The sequence below is a fragment of the Dermacentor albipictus genome, chromosome 1 (assembly GCF_038994185.2).
Source record: "Dermacentor albipictus isolate Rhodes 1998 colony chromosome 1, USDA_Dalb.pri_finalv2, whole genome shotgun sequence".
NCBI lineage: Eukaryota > Metazoa > Arthropoda > Arachnida > Ixodida > Ixodidae > Dermacentor > Dermacentor albipictus.
Window position 1 is genome coordinate 496,286,156 of NC_091821.1, and position 17,672 is coordinate 496,303,827.

Genomic DNA, 17,672 nt, shown 5'->3' on the forward strand with positions numbered 1-17,672 from the left:
ACAAATCGTCCGGCTGACTGTGGAAACATCGTCACACTGCTGTCCTGACTTCATCGTTGCAAGTAAATCTCTTTTCTGCCAAAAAATTCTTCAGCGGACCGAAAACGTAAAAATCGCTTGAGGCGAGGTCGAGACTGTATAGTGGGTGGTCCATACTCTCCCACTGCACTGACCGGAGCATGTCGGCAGTTCTGATTGCCACAGGTGGCATCGCATCGTCGTGCAGGATAGCAGCGTTATCAACATCGAGAATCCCTCGTCGTTTTGCCCTGATGGCAGCCAGCAGACGTGAAGGGGCGAAACAATAACTGTCGGTATTGATGCTTGCCACTTGTGGCATTAAATTCAGCAGGAGTTGTCTTCGGTGATCTAAGAAGACCGTTAACGTTACCTTCGCAACAGATGGTACTGAACGGAATTTTTTAGTCACAGGTAAACTCGGATGTTTCCATACCATGTTCTGCTGCTTCGACTGCTGCGTGAAATGCAGTATTCACGTTTAATCGCCAGTAACAATGCGGTCCAGGAAAATTTCACCAGCCTCGGAATACTATTGCAGATGATTGAGTGAAGCAATCATTCGCTTGCCTTTGATTGCGTCATCTAACTGCTTAGGCACCCGCCGACATGAAACTTTCCGTTACCCTATAAGGACCCGCGAACAATGTCGCAAACACTCTCAAACGACGCTTTTTGTAATGCAAGCTTTTACGCTCCTTTGCGGACTCGCAACACCACCGCCTCACATTTTTCAAAGCGAGATAACTTTCCCAATACGTGGGCTGCATTTCCCTGCGGATTTCAACGAGTGGTCATCCCTTGCTCCATAAAAAAACGAATAACACTTCGTTGATCGTACGCCAGGGATGTGTGGAGCACAACCATTATGTTCAATAATTGACAGCAGCGCCGTGCCGCGGAGCTATCAGCAGTTGAGGCCAGGCCGGTCCAACAAAGGTACACCGCCGGGTTCTGATATGTTCACTTCCAATTTACAGCCTTATATTGACTACAAAATAGGGCCAAAGGCTTTCTGGTACGTCCACGTATATACACGGGTAGAAAACAATACAAGGAGAGAAAACAGATAGTTCAACAATGGCTGTATATAACACATGTTTTTTTCTAAACCATGCAAACTCTAAGGACTCCTATTGTGCCTATCATAAAGCAAAATGTTGCGGCGTAAAGCTTCAAAGTCACGAAGCGTTGCATTCTTCTCCTGAAATGTGAACATATCTATAAAAAGATTGAGAATCTGAAACACCAATTGTAAGAGTCAGTCTTTTTTGTGTACATTTACAGCGGCTGTGTTTGTTGGCGCTGTAAATTGGCGTAGCTTCCAACTGAGTGATGAAATTTTACTAGTTAGTTGGTGTAATAGCACAAGGCGAGAATTACCGCTACTGAACTGTACATATCGTCATAAATGAGATGTTAATATAGTGCAGATGAACATTTCTCTATAAAATGTCTTTTAAGGTTTCCTCTATTTCTGGATTGAGCATTGAATGTCGAGGGTGCCACCAAAATTTTAAGTTTTTTTATTTACAAGTGATACACAAGTAGAGATCTGAGTGATTCAAGCGCAATGGACCCGCATGTTGGACTTGCTCTTTTGAGCCACTGGAGAGCTCTGAGGGATCACTGGGGGACCAAATGCAGCTACAATGGGTCACAGATGTTCTCGTTTGCATTGTATACTACAATGCAATATGATGATGATTATTATTATGATGATCATGCTGATGGTTTATTGGCATCCCCTTTGAAACTTGGCGGTGAAAAATAGTCACCTAGCCTGTTTGAGTTGCTGTACATGCTTTTTATTCTAGAATTTTGGTATACCTCTCTTTAATGTTTTTCCTGTTCATCAAAACTTCTCTATCTTGTAGCGCTACCTATGCATATACCGCATCCGGTTGTATAAACCTCTTGCGTTTTTTTGCACCAATGCTCTGAGCGTATTTTGCAAATTTCGGCTGCTGACCGGTTGATGCTTCAGTCCACCTTAAAACCAAGCGCTTTTGGAAGGTGTACGCCCCTTACGAGTCTCACTGGATGAATCCCTTCGTATTCCATCAGGACGTGCTAAGTGGACTCTGGATTTGTCCTGCAGTATACGTAGGACTGATCTAGTTGCGAGTGTTTGCTCTGGTATGTTATGGTTCTTAGGCTGCCAGCCGGTGCCCGAAGTAGCAGGGCCCTTCCCTTCGTGTCATCGTACAGCCTTTTTCTGCTAATTTAATTCTCATAATCCTTGTAAATCTCCCCACTCTTTAATTTTGTATCAGTTTTTTGCGTCCAATTCACTGCCTTTGTTTCTCTCACTTTCTTTCTAAAGACTCCTGTTTGTCGATTTACACTTTGAATCACCGTGTGCTTGACTGCCAACTTTCTTGAATTCTTCCTGCGTTCCGTGTCCACGCTTTTAAGGTACAGATACCAACAGTCCCCAGCACCTACTGATGAGGCAGAAAGTGACAGTGCAATGTGGGCCAATTATCGCGTCTGCATCGCAGAGCATTGTACGTGCAATGAATACTCGTGAAGAGTAAGATATTTAAGCTGTTAGGCCACCTGCATTTGGGTTGGTGTTACTTGGCACTGTCTACGCGTGGCTTCCAGTTGTATATGTTTGCCTGTGCATTAGTGTTTGTTTTGTTTGTTCTAAAAGGTGAAGCGTACTGTGTGCCAGTATGTCGACTTCGGAAAGTGTAGTCGCTGACACTGATATTTCAATTGATTCGTACTCGTTTGCGCGAACGTGAGTCATCCTGTGAAGTGGTCGCATTATGGAATTAACTTTCACAACATGGACATGCATTTCTACCCACCATGGAGTGTTGCCTTACATATTGATCCACTTACTAATGTCAATCTTCTTCAAATAAAATCGTTGTTTGCGCACCTTCTTGTGTCATGTACTTCTGCAGCCTTTGGGCACATTATGCAATTCTAATTCTGGCACATCTTAGTTCTGGTATATACCGAAGGGCAGCCGACAAGATGATGCCATGATGTTTACATAAACTGACAGTGACAGCCTATGGTGACGAGCTACGTACTTAATGAATTACAGTGAATTCATATTCATTGGAAAGAATACGCTGTTTCATTACTGGAATATCCCGGCAGTATCAGCTGCCAACTACTTCCTGCAAAATGCACGTATGTCTGTAATTTAATTCACCTGCACTGAAATAACATACCATCACATTTACAGTAATGATGTGTAAAAATATAGCCGTCTTTAATTTCATTAAGTGGCACCTCGGAAGCACCCCCTTATATTTAGAGAAGTTTTTTTTAAATAGTACACGAATACCTACGTTTATTCCATGGCAGCATAATTGCAGGCCACCGCATTTACAGCCAGCAAGAATTGCAGGCTTCAAGTATTCGATTGCATGGCTCTACAATGACATCCAGTCATATCTAAAATTTAAGTGGTGTTTCTGGGAATTCTTGTACTGTGCCTGTTCCGTAAAAACGAGCCTGCTGTTCACTTAAAAGTTGCCTTTAGTGCCCTAGCTGCAGAGTCTCCATGTTTTGCCAAATACTTTGCGGCTACGTTATATGTATAATCTCAAGAAGCAAAATATAAAACACACTCAAAAAGGTTACTGGCATTAAAACGAAAGAAACGCTTGATGCCAAAACATGCGCATATTAACCCGTATCTGAAGTATATTAGAAGTCATGGTAGCGCAATAAAGAAGACAGCGAGCACTCTAAAGAAATGAGCAAGACAAATAGATAGAAAAATATATTACCAAGTCTAATTGCCGTGTGATAGGCTACTGTGCACCATAAATACCAATATCTCTGATTTGCATTTCTACTAATATGCGGTATATTACTACTATCTGGTACTACAGATATGTTCTAGTTTGCATTTAGAACAATGCGTACTGTACTTAGCAATATGCAGGAACCATGTAGCACAAAAATGTCTTAGTTTACAGCACTTGTTTGGATCCTACATTGTTGGGATCCTAGACTATACACAAGGAGAAATGGAGAGAGCGAGCTTGGCACGTACGCCCTACATACGGTCATGTAGTAGTGACGACAATAAACACAATAGGAAAAGTGAATGACAAAACAAAGTTTTATTGGGCGACCCTGTGCCCGCCAACACAGGCTCCACTCAAAGCACCAGCCCTGCGCTGAACACAGTCGGCGGTCGTCGAAATCTGATCTGCGGGGCAAGGGCGTCGGTTTTTATACATGAGTCACCGAAGGTTCCAGTGTAATCACCGATGCCCGTGTGTCTTCCAGAAAGTACTCGTGTCGCGCGTACATGCAATTAGATTACACAAGGCTTGATGACAACAGACGGTGCATAGTACCATCAATAACATTCGAGAAATGTCCGTTACATGCAGGCGCGTCCCGCACTGAGCGATAACGTTTGTTAGACGGTGAAACACGGTCACCCGATACACAAGTGCACTTGTCAATACTATCTCCTACAAAAGCATAAACAAGCAACTTATTCTGCAATACTGATGAGTGACATTGGCATCATCAGAAACAATCCCGACTTAGTAAGCACTGTGCTTACTAAGTAAGAAGGTATAACGTGACTGGTTTACTGCACAAAACGGCTTCCTGACATCATTGAAAAAAAAAAGATGCGCTTGAGGTTATAGTTTCGCTATTGGTGAAATCCACGCTCTATAATGGCAGGATGCCGGAGTTTTGCGATAGAATATAAAGACAGAGTACAAGTTCTCGAGCATGAAAATTGTTTGCATAGCGCCCGCTCGCAGTACACCACGTTAATTTTAATTTTGATGCTTTTGACACGCTGAATTTAATTTCGACACTCGAAGAAAGATGGTTTCGGTAAAAAAATTCAGCAGATAGACTGAGTTGGAATCAAAATGCAGCGAAGCGTTGCGGGAGTGAATGAAGAGTCGAAATACGAGTTTGCGCGTTTCTGTTTCTTCCTTTTTCCCGCATGACCACCGTCGTCTCTGCGAGCATAACAGCGGCGGTGTTGTCGGGAAGCCAGCTAGAAGAAATTCAGCGGCGGTGACGTCGCGCCCGTGGTCGGCCATTCGGCTAGAGAACATCCCCGAAGTGCCCACAGCCCCGAATGTCCGGCGAGGTTGCCAAAGAAAAGCATCGCTCGTAATATATATCATACCACAAATTCCTGGTTGGCTTGTGTGATCCGACCGTCAAGGTTTATGAGGTTTTTGTGACCCAGTGATTTTGCCGTTGATTTAGTGCCACGACCTGGATTGATGCGGAGAGGTTCTCTGTAACTATTTAAGCCAACTGGAAAACAAACGTAATAGCTTGAATGCGCATGAAGGCACTACTTTGATCGTTAAAAGGTAGAAAACTGAACTTAACCCTGAACACATTATAAGGCTGAATACATTTACGTGAACTCTTGCTTAAGCTACCGTGAGGATCCCACTTTATTTACCATTGATACAGGGATTGGATCACTTCGCTACATACAAAATTATAAATACGTAATTTTGAAGCTTTTTCTAGGTGAGTGAGTGAGGGAAACAACTTTATTGGATCCACTATAGACGTGAGTATACTCAACGGCACCTGGCTAGGACCACTCAGGGATCGTCAGGCGAAACCTCACGGCCCTCATGGGCTCTCTGGACTGCCAGGATTCGAGAGGTCTTGTCCTGGGCCTTAAAGAGCTTCATAATTTCCTCTGGGGTGAAATCGGCAGATGCGCAGCCCCACAGGACATGTAGGAAGTGCGCATAACCACCAGACAGGGGGCAGTCCGGGCTTGGGAAGCGTTCGGGTACATTGTGTGCAGTGCCGTGGGGCTCGGGTAGGTGGTTGTTTGTAGAAGTCTGAGAGTGACGGCCTGGGCTCTGCACGGCGAGGAGTGCTGCAAAGGCAGGAGTCATCTTGATAGATAATTGTGCTCGCAGATCTCGTTTTACGAGCAGAGAGGCTCGGGTCGTCCATGATATGACGCGTCAGTCAAACTTAGTGCAGCCGAGTGCGCCTCCTCGTTGGGTGCAAAAATTTTAATAGCATAGGTGCTTTGCCATTATTCCAACAAACCCGATCAAGCATGGTTAAGTCCAAAGAGCACCATTCGTACATTTCGTTTTATGGCACTCTAATGCTTCATGAGCCACAATTTCACGTGAGTAGGAAGAAGATGGACAAGTTTTTGCAGAGCTGCTATCGACACGAAACTGACGAGCGTATACCACAAGTCAGCCTGAAAGTGGCAAGCCCTGATGCTGTTAATAAACGATAAAGAACGATTTGATAAAAAGATAGTAATAGAATACGTATAGCGATACATAGGGGTACTTATACTATGCATAGGGAAATGCATAGTGAAGGGCCAACTGCAATTTTGGGTTGGGTCGACTGGAAATATGGGATTGCTCCACTTGAAATTGGCAGGTGGGTCAACACAAATTTGGGGACGGGCCAAAATAAAATTGGAGGTGGACCTACTTGATATTTGTAGGTGGGCCAACTCAAATTTATAGATAAGCGAACAAGACAATTGGATGTGGGCCAACTGAAATTTGTGGGGGGGGGGGTGTCAACTTGAGATTGGGTCAACTTGAAATTGGGAGGTGGGCCAGCTGAAGTGTGACGTGGTCCAACTTAAATTTGGGATGTGGGCTGACTTGAAATTTGGGGATCGGCCAAACAGAAGTGTGAGAGTGGGCCAAGGTAAATGTTGGGGTAGGCCAAGTTGACATATGGGGTGGACGACCCTGAAATATAGGGGTGGGGTAACTAAAACTTGTGGGTGTGCTTACGCATATTTGGACACCTTCCCTGAAGTTTCCGCATTATTTTTTTAAGGATGCGCAACACTCAAATCACTATCGAACTCAGAACGTACTCACCCATCTGTTACGAAGAAGACACAATGTAAGGACTCCACTCATCCTGTAGTCAAGTAGGGGAATACGATAAAAACCTTTGGTCGCCACCACTTGCACAATCGGTCACTCACTTTTTTAACGCAAGAGCAGACACTGCCGAGCACCTGCTTCCGTATCTGCCGTATCTGCTACAGCGGTCAGTGGAGCTCAGCCTTTCCAGGCAAGCGGCGCAACTGCGCATACGCGTTGTGCGAGCACACCACGATTGTTATTTGAGACATTGCACTTTCACATATTTTGGTTGGTGATTTCCGAGAGTGCGCATGCGCACTGTCCACTCACTGTTTGTTTCTTCAGACAGTGTGCATGTCCGTGGTTTGATCAACTAGGTGTCACCGTTTCCTCTCGGTACAGGAAGTTTGTCGCAATTTTTAAGGAAAGGGAAGCGTGAAAAAACGCGCACTTCTTACAGTGTAGGTGACAGTGGGTCTGGCTAATAATTCTGACACAATCTAGCCAGAACCTAGCGAGAGTATATATATTGCACGTTACCACTCGCTATCTCGGACACGGCTGCAGAGAAAAAAAGCTGCGAATTTCCACGCGTTTTCTTCAGTGGCTCCGTGATTTGTAGACGCGCAGTACTTCTATTATTGACAAATTGTTCACCATATCACTACGGCCTATTTATTATCCTCAGGCGAAGGGAATAAGAGAACGACTTATCTGAACTCTTGACGACATGCTTTCCATGTACGTGGCCAAAGGCACCCGGAGTGCCACTTCGTCCTTGTGATGTACACCTACACGTCCTCGAAAGCCATCAACCTCACAACATCGGCAAGGCGGCGGTGCTACGCCCCTTGAGGCTACCTTGAGCAGACGATTCATTATTAAAAAGTGCCTTTTTGTGGTAGTGTTGCCGCGCCACTGCCTGCCATCTCTACGGCAGCGCACGTCCTCTTCTCTCGTTGGCCACACGCCGTGGTTGCTCAGTGGCTATGGTGTTGGGCTGCTGAGCACGAGGTCGCGGGATCGAATCCCGGCCACGGCGGCTGCATTTCGATGGGGGCGAAATGCGAAAACACCCTTGTGTTTAGATTTAGGTGCACGTTAGAGAACCCCAGGTGGTCGAAATTTCCGGAGTCCTCCACTACGGCGTGCCTCATAACCAGAAAGTGGTTTTAGCACGTAAAACCCCATAATATTTTTTTCTCTCGATGGCCGCAACGCGCTCAAATGTGCTGAGCCTGCATTTTTCTCGTTGCTCGCAGTGCTCACGCTGGGTTAGCTCCTCTCTCCGTGTATGCGCCATTCAGTCGCGCTGTGCGTGCTCCGCTTGTTCGTTGCGTTTGACGCTGGCGCTTCATTTGCTCCTTTCGTTGTACACGCGGCTCTAAGTCGCGCTGCGCCTCTCGCTCTCCTTGGCACGCTAGTCGTTGCTCTCGCGCTGTGCGTGCTCTCTCTCGCATTGTTGGCAGCGCTTACGCTAAGTTTGCTGCTCCCTTGTGCGCAATGTTCGATGCCACTGCGCGTGCCCTCTTCGACAGTGACGCTCGCACTGCTCGTGCTCTCTCTCTCGCTCGTTGCTCGTGGCCCTCGCACTGTGCAAGATATCTCTTTCTCACTGCTCGCCGCGCTCACGCTGAGATTCCTCCTCCCGTGTTGTGCGCTACGTTCAGTCACGCTAGGCCTGCTCTTTTTGCCCGTGGCACTTGCACTGCGCGAGTTCTCTCTCGCATTTCGTGGTCCTCCCGCTGGGCGGGCACTCTTATTACATGCTCGTGGCACTCGCGCTCCCCGTGCAATCTCTCGTTCCTCGTGCTCTCCTAATTTCACTGAGCGCAGCACTCAGGCTGAGCTCGCTCCTCTATTGTTGTATGTGAGGCTCGGTCTCGCGGTGCGTGTTTTCTTTGCTCGTGGCGCTCGCACTGCGCGTGCTCTCTGTCCCGTTGTTCGTGTTGAGTTTGCTCTTTGTATACGTATTGCTCACTCGCACTGCTCGTGCTCTCCATGCGAATGGCAGTCGCACTGGTCGATCTCTTTCTCGTTGTTCGTGGCCTTCATATGGTTTGTGCACTTTCTCGTTCTTCCTGGCTCTCGCACTGCGCGTGCTCTTTCTGTCTCTATTTTCTTGCATCGCTCACACTATCCTTCTCCTCTCTTGCTCTACGCGACGCTCACTGACGCTGCGCCTTCTCTATGAGGAGACAGTTCCCCAACTACCTGTGGCAGTGGCTCTTCCGCCTCCCCATCACGCACCTCCGGACGTGCACCTCTTCCTCAAGGGGATAGCCAAGCAGAGAGCATCAGCCACAGCCCTGCAGCAGGCGGCAGTCTGCAAGCTCCAGGAGGAGTTGGAAGGACACCTGCTGGTGTTCACGGATGGTTCAGCCCTCCCCAGCAGGTCGGCAGCAGCGGCATTCCCAGTTCCAGCTCTCGCCTGTCACAGGCAGTGTAGGCTCCCGTTTACAGCAAGTTCTACTGCAGCTGAGCTCGCGGGGCTACACCTGGCTGCCGACCTCCTTGCTGATCATCCTCCGCAGCAGCCGGTGGCGGTGGGGTGCGACTCTAAGCCAGCGCTCCAGGCCCTCGCCAACCCACGGTGGGCAGGACTTACAGGGGTGCTGCTGCTTGCCAAGTTAACGGCTCTAGCCACCACCGGAATCCCAATATCCTTTCACTGGCTGCCTTCACATGACGGGGTAGCCGGTAACGAGGAGGCGGATACCTACGCCAAAGCTGCCCTTCATGATGTAGTCCCAGTCACGAGAGTGGTAGCGGCTTCGGACTAACTGAGACATCGGCTACGGTGCCTGCTCAGCTTCATTCACCCGGACTCCCGCGTGGCTAGTGGCAGGGACCCCAAGCCACTTCCAAGGAACGGCCTCTCCAGAAGAGACCATTCCACACTCCTGCGCTTGCGGACTGGCTTCACCTGGACTGCGGCCCTGCTGTACGCCAAGGGCCGCGCCACGTCACCTGCCTGCCAGAGATGCGGGGACCCCGAGACTCTGAAGCACCTTCTCTGTGCCTGCCCATCCATGGCGCAGGAACGCTCCACAGTGATCAACACCTACAAATGCCACGGCCTTCCAGCGGCCACAGAGACTGACCTGCTGTTCCCGGTGTCTCCACAGCTCCCTGCGCTGCAGAGCCTGCTGGAGTTTATACGTTCCACGGGAATAGACACTATATAAGCGCCCCCTACAACGCTGGCAACATTACTGAAGACTGCCACCTGTCACGCATAGTTGTCCCTATTAGGCCACATCCTCCCTCTTTCTCTATCATCTTTCAATTCCCACTCCCTCTCCCCTGACGACGCTTCGCCATGCTCCCTCACGGGTTGCAGAATCAAACGTCTTTCGTTTCTTTAGATCACAATCATCATCACTTTGCTCACGGCACTCGCAATGTGCACGCTGTGCGTTGTCTCTCGTTTGTTGTTTATGACGCTCGCGCTAGCCATGCACTCCCTGATTATTGGTGGTGCTCACACTGTGCGTGATCTTTCTCGCTCTCTGTCTCCCTCATTGTTCACAGCGCTGAAGCTAAGTTTGCTCCTCTCTTGTTCTACGCTACGCTTAGTCACGCTGCGTGAGCTCTCCTTACTCGTGCCGCTGATATTGTGCGTGCTCTCCCTGACGTTTCTAGTGGCGCTCGCATTGCGCCTGCTCCTCTACCAGACGCAGTGCTCAGTCGCAATGCTAGCGCTCGCCTGGCTAGTGATATTCACCCTGCGCAAGCTCTGTCTCTCTCGTTGCTCGCAGCGCTCAGGCTCAGTTAATCCCTGTCTTGTACGCGAAGCTAAGTCACACTGCGCGTCCTCGCTTTGTTCGACGATCTCGGACTGCGCGTGCTCTCTGTCCCATTGCTCGTGACACTCGCACTGCGTTTGCTCCTCTCGTTGTGCACGTGGTGTTTGTTCTCTCTTTGGTCGTGGCATTCGCACTGCGCGTGCTCTCTCTCTCTCTCTCTAGCTGCTCGTGGCCCTCACGATGTGCGTGCGCTCTCTTGGTCGTTGCTCGTGGCGCTCGCTCTGGCCTTGTACTGTTCATGGCACACGCGATGGGCATGATCTTCCTCTCACACTGCTTACAGTGCTCACGCTGAGTTTTCTCCTCTCTTGCGCTCGATGTTCAGTTGCATTGAGCATGCTCTCCGCCTCGTAGCTCGTGGTCCTCGAGCTGTGCCAGCTCTCAAGTTCGTGCTCGTGGCACTCGCACTGTGCGTGCTCTCTCTCGTCACTTAGTGGGTGATAAAATTATTTGTAATCTTTGTTTTTTGGCGACGACTAAGAGCTGTTATTAGTCCAATGACGCGCAAAAGATTTTGGAGGACTTGAAACCTAACTGCATTTTGGTAAACAGTGCGTCATTGCTAATTGAGTAATTTATTGCAGTTGTCGTTCAGCCACGCGGCTGCCTCACAGGCTCGCCACACCACGGATACAATTTCAAAATCTACTCGTCACATTTGGTCTTCAAATTGCCGCAAGAACATGCTATTGCTCTTGGTGCAGTTCTGCACTGCCCACTTCACCACGGTGATGTTTATCATCAGTTGGTCCTGCAGGGCGCTTCTTCCAGAGAACGCCAGCAGTGAGTGAACACGCCGAATGTACGAAGCTTCACCATTATGCGCGGCATTGGCACTCAATTTATCACACGACATGTGTCAAAAAAAGCCACCCAAGTGAAAAATACGTCATTTGACTGGGTGTAAAGCATGGTGCTTGTCTAATCTGAGAATTTTCTGAAATAGGCTGTTTTACGAGCGGGTCTTTATGTTCTGTATTTTGGAGGCTGTTGAGGCACTGAGCGACACAATACTGGTAACACGCTTCCGGCCTAACGAGGCCATGCCTGCCGAAGTGTACAGAAACACCGGTAGCACGCACTCCAACGAGAATGGGCGACGATGGCTCTGACTGGAAAGGAGGCGATCGGTGGGGCAGAAATCAGTACGCTAGGGGAGGAATCAGTGCGGGTGTCACAGGTGGAAGTTTTAGGTTGCCTCTGATATTACCAGGTTCCCTGCGTTGATCTTTCTTTACTGTCGCTAGTCCTTCAGCACTAATGAAACGACTCTTCTTCCTCAATTGCTGAAGTTGCTCAAGTGGAACGCTTCAAATACTAAATCTTGAGCCGACAGGTGAGCGATGAGTAGAGCATATCTCCTATTGTGACCTAAATTAGAAAACGGGCCTATCACAAGTGAAACAATAGCTTGGCCGAAATGAATCTTCAAGCAAGCTAAAATTACATTGTCTCAGTTTTGAACGAGCACGATTAGCCGAAGCTCAAAGATTATCGCGGAAAAATTTCGATTCAACAGCTGGTCGCTGGGAAAAAAACAGAAATCAGAAATAAAAAGGTAGCACGGGCAGGAGCGAAATACGTAATTCTCGGGCTTTAAGAGAGGTAACCGAAGTGCAAATCTTTCGAATTAGGCGATAGTGATGGCTTTCTATAGAGGTAATATTTTCTAATCTCGAAGGCCATGCTTTTGCTGGGTGCAGATAGCAGAAACGACTCGAAATTGAAAGTGCGTCATAGAATTTCTTTTTGTGCTAAGCTATAGCGTACAATATAGACTTACCTGTGGTTCTGTTTGTTTTGCAACAGCTATGCGCAGTTAGGCAGCCGCACAAGTCCTCAGATGACGCTGGCCGAGGCATTGGCTAGCCCCGTGGGACCTGTTGGTGGCGCCACCCACCGCCCCGTTTCAAAAGGGACGCTCATAGCATCCATCCAATTAGCCTGCCGCTCAGTTTGCAACGGCTCGGTCGGGTGTGGGAGCTGCAACGATGGGCTTGTTTGATCGTGTGTTTTGTGTTTGCTGTAATTAAATGTGACTTAGTTGGCATGCGCATAAGTGTCACAGAAAGCTTGTGTGTCGCTGCAAACTCGCCGTATGCATGGCGCGCCAGCCAAATATGGACCAAGGATGTTCGTGCCGCGAGGTACGTTCCCTTTGTCTCTGGTTGTCGTGCAAAGTTTAGTGGACAGACAGACAGACAGACAAAGAACTTTAATAAAGTTTAGTGGACGTCGCAAAGAAATAATGCGTAATATTAGCGTGCCACTGCTCGTCCACAATGCACCGGCATATATGCTGGGTGTAACATCGCAGCACCGGCAACTTGGAGGGCGCTTTTCGACCGCGTCATACCATTAAAAAGGTAAGTAACCACGCTTGCTAACTACACACGTGTTGAGCGTGATTCTCGTGTGGGCATAGGGTGCCTTGCGAACGTAGGGAAGAGAAATTCCACGACAACAGTGAAACATATGCCGATGCTTGCTGGGTCTGAAAGCTTAGTTGCACAAATTTATTGCCATAATGCGGAGTTGAAAATCTCGATAAGCGTTTTCTTCCGACGAGAAAGACTACGTTCTGAAATAATTGTGTTGATGGGGCGCGCTTGTGCGTGAGCTCCCGCTTTTCTGCTGAAGTCGTATGATAACGGCTCGTCTGCCTCTTGACCGATTCTTACTGCAATGATGTTTCCTCGGTTATGAATGATTCAACGTTGTAAATAATGTCTGCTTACAAAGTTTTCGGTTTGGGAACAGTATTAGGGAAAAAAATCTAAGCAATCACAACATGCTGCTGGTACAGGTTTGTTTTCAAGGGGTGTTGCCATAACTTTGACGTAACTAAACGTTGCAGGGGAAAGTTGCTTAAAGTCATGAAAGAAAATCTAGAATTGTTATATCAACAAACATTCATGTAATGCGCTGCTGCTGCTGCGTGCGTGTACGAAAGTTTGATTTGTTGAAGGGGTCCCTGTTATCGTGACATTCATCAGTGACTTCGACTTTGTGCTTTGTTGCCACCCTGCACCAGTGCAGGCATTGTTTTCGTTACTGTTTTTACATGCTACTTGCATGTGTTCACGATGTGACAGTCGTATTGTGCCACAGCTATAAGTTTACACATAATTATCTGCGTAGTGGTGAAGCCGTGACCCACAACAGTGTAGCACAACAGTGCAGCAGCACGGCGTGTAATCTGGATGGACATGTCAGGTATGCATTGAGTGTACGTGTTCACAAAATTAAGTTTACGGTTTTTTTAGTGGATAAGTTTATAGACATATTACATAATGTAGCTTGCTAAATAGGCTAAATATTTATACAACTTTATTTCACTTGCTGCTTATTTGTATTTGAAGACATTGTGCACACATTATTTTGTTCAGTTAAAACTACACCTGACATGTCCTGACGTTTAGTATGTTTCTCGCATCAAACGCTTGGCTACAAGTTCAATTTTATTTTCGCTTATTACACAGTATACTTTATTTTTATTTTGGTTTAATTTGTTTGGAACTGTTTCGTATGCTGTAGCATATATTTTCATATTTTCCGTTCTGCTTATGCTACACATGTGCACTTTTTGTCCATGTAAAAATTTGAAGTGTAGTGTGCCATATATGTCACAAGTCTAAGCACGCCGTGTGCATACCATTGGTTAACATTGATATTTGCAATTATTTCTGTCTTGTTCTCAGAATAAGTGCCACTGGCAAATGCACTTTTAATCAGCTCGAATTTCTTGAAATGAAATAGGAGAGCGAGTATTCATTGTGCTGCAGTTACTTCAGTAGTGAGGTGTTTTCTGGTAATCTCGCTGTATTTTCTCTGACTTTCTTCATATTTTTGCAAGCTCCCCCCATTCATGCTAGTAGGCATTGTAGCAGTTGTGAGTGTGTCTACTGTAGCAATGTCGCAGCTAGTTTGCACACACTACAGGATGCCAACAGATACCCATCACTGTTCTTGTGCATTTCTGAGAACGAGCCATGTCCACTCAGCGAAATTTGTAGCGTCAATTTGAATTTGCCTGTCAGTTCATGTAACTTTTCAGGACAAATTTTATGCAGCGATGGAAAGGAGACCATACAACATGACCTCGGCTAGCAACTGACTGTTTAACTTGATGGAAGGATCAACAAAAATAGCACTGGATGTGCGCTTGGGTTGTGCACAAGTTAATTTTAGAGGGAAGGCATAAGGTGTAATACTGAGGCATAAAATAGCGATAAACGGTGTTTGGATAAAAATAGTAAGTAAATAGGCACAGACTAATTTATATCCCTTGTAATCAAGAAAGGACGCCTTTCATCATGCGTTGATATGGGGGGCTGGCTCACACTTATTGTTAATTATGTGGTGGTGCCGGACTGATTTCTCTTGCCAATTTTCGACCGCGGCTGAAAACAGATAAGCAATACTAATCCAGCCTGAAGCCCCATTGCGGATGTGTGTGGCCAAGTCTGACAAGCATACTGGTCTTTTGAGTGAAATATGGTGATTTCATAGGTACATATTTAGGCACCAGCCAGTCTGCCTTGTGTACATTTGACCACATGTGAAAGGAATACAGTACGTTGCCTCTGACACGTACTGGACAACCAAGCAAGCCTCGCTTGCCTCCTTGCCTTTCTTAATTCAGTTGTTAACTGTTTGGCTTATGCTGCCTATTTTATTTTTGCTGGAACTATATGTGCATAGCAGTCCACAAGTGAATTGATAATGACACCCAAGCATTGGAGGCTTGCTTAGTTAAAGATACCCAAAGTTTGTCTCGTATCTGTCAGGGGTAGTGTAGTCTATTCGTTTGATCACGTGCATATTTGGTCCATTGTATATCGGGCATGCAGACTAGCCGGTGCTTGAGCATGTGCCTAGAAGAGCACCATAATTCACTCAAAAGTACCAGTGTGCTCATCCCATTTGACCATGCATTGAAACGTCGAGCTGTGCACTGGATATAGATTATTCACCAATTTTGTTCGCCTATCGCAACCGAATGATACAACAAACAAAGCAGTGAGGAATACCACATCTAAATATGGGACGTGCGTCAGTCAACGCTCATTATGATTGCATGACAAAGAGGACTACTCTCTAATGACATGGAATAGCAATCACCATACTTAATTTTTGAATTCTTTCTTATGCAAGTTTGCTTACCATGCTTCTATGCATTTGTTGTTCAACCTGTGCCCTCCCTCTGAAACAACATTCGGCTGTACACGATGAACAAACCCAGACATGGTGTGGTGTATTTCTTAATTGGGATATATGCCATCATACCTGCGGCCTACACAGGCATGACAGTAGGCTTGAAATGTACGACAACTATGCCAGTAGCTGATGGAAATATTCTATAACAACTGGCACTTGGATGTCTCAAGGATGCATTGGATTGCCCGTACACGAGCACGCCTATGCTCATTTCTATCGCAAGTAATCAGATAGTGAGAAGATTTTCCATGTCACGCTAGCAGTCCATGGACTGGTGTCCTTTGTCAAGTAGAAACAGATACAGCCGAAATAGTTCACAACATGTACACACGCCACAGCTGATCTACGTTGCACGTTGGTACGGCAAAGAGCGATTTCTGCTTACCGTAGTTACTGCTGCACCCGCAGGCCACACATTGGTTCCTCAACAACTTTGTGTGAACCAACATGAAACATTTTTCTCAGAACTAGCTATAACATCTCCAGACCATTCCGCAGCAAGTGATAATACAGTGTATATTTCTGTGGTTGATTGCCAAGATTTGTTAATTTTCGGTCCTTTCTACCATGCAGGGTACACGTGCACTCTCTTCAAGACGACGATCGTGCTCCTCAAGAACAGCCCCTCCTCAATGATAAGTAGCGAGATTAAGCTAAAGGAAAATATAACATCTGTAACCAGACTGATAATGTGTTTTCCTTTCATGTAACATCCTTCTGCAGTAAGAAAGCATTGATATGCCCAATAAATGTTTTTGTTAAATTTCTTTCGTTGAGTGCGAAAAATAGAAAGCTCGCTTTTACACTCGTAGGGGCTTGCCTATCTCCACCACGCCCTTTCGACATCAAAAGACTAGAAGACATAATAAAGGCATACGCTGGTCTTTAGATTTCGGCAATGCTTGGATGAAACTTTGTGAGATCATTTCGTTACCTAACTTAATGACGAGACGTCGCAAGTCAAGCTGTTCAGCAAGAGCACAATGGCCTTTTAAACCACCTATGAACCAGGAAGTTCTATCCTAAGAAACTCAAAATAATAAACTTCGTCTAGCAACTCCAACAAATTTAACGCCAGGTCAACACATGGTCAAGAAAGGCTACGACCTACAACACTGATCTTTCAGGCACGTTAAGGTGCTGTTTCTACTGCGGATCGCCCCAGACCAGTGCATCCTTCCGGTTCAATAAGTATCGATGGCGAGCATGCAGAAAAGGTGAAACATATCGCAAGGCTCAACAAAATGGCGCCGCGTTTGGTAGGTGCTCCATAAGAGTGCACTTACTTTGAAGGCTGTTCTGACTCATGCGGTATGAATGGTAAGGAAGACGTTTTGCTCAGTCGTATGTTTTTGTGTGACAATAACTAAATTGTGAAAGAGTCACCTGTAGGAGTCTTACAACACAAGTGATAAACGAAGAAATGAGTCCATTGTACCATAAATTGTGTTGGGGCAAAATTGGTAGGATGTAGCCGTAGAAATGTAGGGCTACGGCTAAAACATGGGGTGGTGCCCCACAGTGAGATGTGGTTAAGTTGAACGTACTCGTAGTAAAAATGGCCAGAAGTCGATCCTGCTTCTAGTTGTAGTGCGCACGCCATAAAAATATGACACTTTGGCGCTCGGTCCTCACTGGTTAGAACTTCTGAAGCTGAATTGGACGAGCCTGTCCAATATTGGCCTTGATAAATCAGGTGCATCCATAGAAAACAGATTCGAGGGGTCTGATACATCATTCTGACTGATAGGTGACACATCATCGCAAATAGTTCTACAGG